Source organism: Macrotis lagotis, chromosome 2 (assembly GCF_037893015.1).
Source record: "Macrotis lagotis isolate mMagLag1 chromosome 2, bilby.v1.9.chrom.fasta, whole genome shotgun sequence".
Taxonomy (NCBI): domain Eukaryota; kingdom Metazoa; phylum Chordata; class Mammalia; order Peramelemorphia; family Peramelidae; genus Macrotis; species Macrotis lagotis.
The window spans coordinates 280,493,393-280,496,714 of NC_133659.1; the positions used below are offsets into that span (position 1 = coordinate 280,493,393).

Sequence of the window (3,322 nt, forward strand, 5' to 3'; positions counted from 1 at the left end):
GGCGTGTGAGTGTGTATGTGTGACGTTTTAACAATTTCTCCTTCCACTCTATTGATATTGTTTCCCCTGTCCCAGGCTTTTCCCTGCTGCTATGCAGTTTCTTCAGAGTGCAGCTTGCCCTCCATGCTGGAAATGATTATATGCTCAGCACAGTGTTAAACTTGAGTGGTTTTATATATATATATGTGTGTGTGTGTATATATATATACACACATACACACACACACACACACACACACACACACACACACACATATATATAGAGAGAGAGAGAGAGAGAGAGAGTTTTAAAAAAGATACCCAAATGTCTTCAATGTCCAAATACAGAGTAGAGCATAGTCAATCTTCATTTTTCCATTTCTGTCTTTAGATATTATAGAAGTTAGCACAGTCAAGCTGATTTCAAAGAGAATGCAGTTAATTATTCAAAGTATTTGACTGGATGATGGGGTTGTTGGGCTTGTAGCGTGAGCTACGTGGCATACATAAATGTTGAATGTTTCAAGTCTTTATTTGCTCTTCATGTAACAATTGAATCTTAAACTACACTGAATGTAGGGGGTTCCAATTCAAACAAAAAGTTTGCTAAGTGACTTAGTGTGTTGCTGGTCTTAAGTCTTTTCTTGAGGCGGGGAGAATTAAAATGCAGGTGAGGGATATCTGAGCATTTACTCCAAAGTCAGTGCTTTATAATGACATCAGACTCTACTGAAATATATTGGAAGCTGGATGTTGATATTTTTGTTCTATTTGTTTAGAATGGCTTGAAATGTACTGATTCACTGTCCTTGAACTGAATATGTAAACACTCCAGTGTTCTTATTGGGAACAGCAGGAGGTGATATTAGAGATGATTCTCAAAAGGAATTGTGGTGTCAGTTCATTTTGTAGATTACTCCATGACTGGCACCTTTCTTTAAAGGTTGAGAGACAACAGGTAGAAGAGTGTAGAATAATTTTTTTGCCTTTTAAATGCTATCTACCTTTCATGTTATCTTGCTAGGTCAAAGTGCCTATAAATGTAGCAATGAAGTCCAGTGCAAATAAACCTTTGTTTAGTAAGGACCTGAAAGCATGTTTACAGGTATCTACTTGAAGCAAAAGTATGGGACCATTGCACTTCCAACTGTACCTTCAGAACATATTATGTGCCTCTGGTTGAGTTTTGGTGATTTTCTTCTGCCTGGGCTATGGAAACTTAAGCTGACCCTACATTATTTTGATTCTTTAAAATTGGTATCTTTGTACACTCTACATGACTAGGAAGTGTTCAGAAATTGTTCCATAGACTCCACATTACTTATCTCAAGTATTTTTACAAACAATGACTCTTCCTGGTTCATTCTCTTTCCCAGTGTAAGGCAAGGCCTCCTGCTTCAGTATCTGACAGCTTTGTCATGGATGACCAGCAACACTTTGCACAGCTCACCAAGAGGCAACAATTTTAGTTATTTTACACTCCAGTTGTCTGGTTCATTAATGTGCAAATTCCTGTCTCCAACAGATGTGCCCTCAGTTTTCTCCCATTCACAGAAAAAGTGCTTTTCTTTTCCATTTGTCAAGTTACTAAATGGTGTTGCATTAAAGCTACCTGTTAATCTCTTCTGCTTTTGACTAAGCTTCTTTATCTTCATTGTGCATGTTTTCTCCTTTAGTGTACACTACTTTGATTTTTGAGGGGAAAAAGATATTTACAGTCTTCCCCCTTAATTTCCAACACACTTTGGGAAAGTTAATAGAGATTTTTTACTCAACAGAAAGGTATTAGGAACTGTCTTAGGAAAGTTTTGATTTTTATATAATTGAAGTTTGGGTTCAGGAAAGGAAACTGGGAGCCTGAACAGCAAAACAAAGAAAAATATGCTTGCTTAGTCTTGTTAGATCATAGCATTCAAAGCATTTTTCAGCTGTTAATTTGTTAGGTGGTAAGGATTTGGGGGGGGCACTTATGGTTTTTCTCAAAAAGTAACCATTGTTATTTCAAACCAGATATTAGACTCCAGTTTTACTTTCTGGTGTTAGGAGTAAATCTGGAAATTATGCCAAAAGGAAACTTTTCTATGAATGGAAGGGTTTTTTTTATGTTGCTGTACTAAGGGAGGGTGGGGAAGGAGAGGGTACTTATAAAAGCAGCAAAATGCTTCTCATTACTGGCTCATTTGATTTTTTAAATGAAGGAAATGGAGAACATTTCCTTAAAAATTAATAGGAAATCTGTCCTGAGATGTAGGAAGAAAGGTTGGTGAACAGGGATGGTGTTATTGATAAAGGTGATGGTCATGCAAATGTATGTGCTTAAGCCTCCATGCAGGGCAGTAAATAGGGTGCTCTTAGCCAGTGACTTTCTTTTGACTTGATTTGGGCCCACACAGTCTCAAGCCAGTATTGCCTCCATAAGTCCTTGCATTGCTAAAGGGGAACTGTCCTCTCAGCAACCACTCCTGTGTCTGTTGTGGAAGGATAATTATAGATACAATATGCATATATAAATATATTGGATAAGTTATAATGTAACAGTTTACTCTAATAAAGAAAATTAAAATAAAAAAAAAAAAACCATAACTCCCAAACTTACAAAACTGTTCCTTGCTCATTCAGATAACAGAACATCCCAAAGGCTGGGATAAAAGATGTGAAGTCTATCTCCTCACAGCCTTTTCTTTCCTAATCAACCCATCACAGTCTCTTTTTTTTTTTTGAACTATAAAGTTTTTTTGGAAAATAGAACAGTTATGCTGAAGAATCAGTCAGACAAGCTTTCGGTGAAGGCTGGTCTGGACTTCTGTGTCTGCTCCAATCGGTTCAGGATGAACTGGCTTGTGTCGATAAAACGCTCCACACAGTTAACAAAACAAGTTTCAGCTCGACTGTCCAACTTGGGCCCAGGCTTGTCCATGCACTTGTCCCAGCACAGTTCCGTCATCTGGTGAACCAACTGCTGAAAGCGCTGCTTCTGGGTCTCCACCTCGATGAAATACTGCAGCTGCGGGTCCACGTTGCCCAGCCCCGCCATGGCAAGAGCGGAATCCATGCCGACCTGGCCCCGCCAGCAACCGGGAGCCAGCCAGCCCCAACAACCCACCGACCTTCGTGTCTTCAGGCCGGAAACGGAAGCAGATCCCTCCCCCCACCCCCCACAAAAAGCAATCTATCAGTCTTTACTTTGTTTCCATTGATCCAAAATTGATACAAATTGAGTGTGATGAGAGAAATCATATCCTTAAGGAAGACACAAGAAGTCTAAGAGGTAACAAGATCAGACAATAAGCTATCTGTTTTTTTTTTCTAAATTAAAGGGAATAGTCCTTGAACTTTGTTCAAA

General features: G+C 38.9%; 1 pseudogene; it reads right to left on the bottom strand.

Annotated features, from left to right (window-relative positions):
- Positions 1-2,562: 2,562 nt before the first annotated feature.
- Positions 2,563-3,074, bottom strand: LOC141511712 (mitochondrial import inner membrane translocase subunit Tim8 A pseudogene; annotated as a pseudogene).
- Positions 3,075-3,322: the final 248 nt, after the last annotated feature.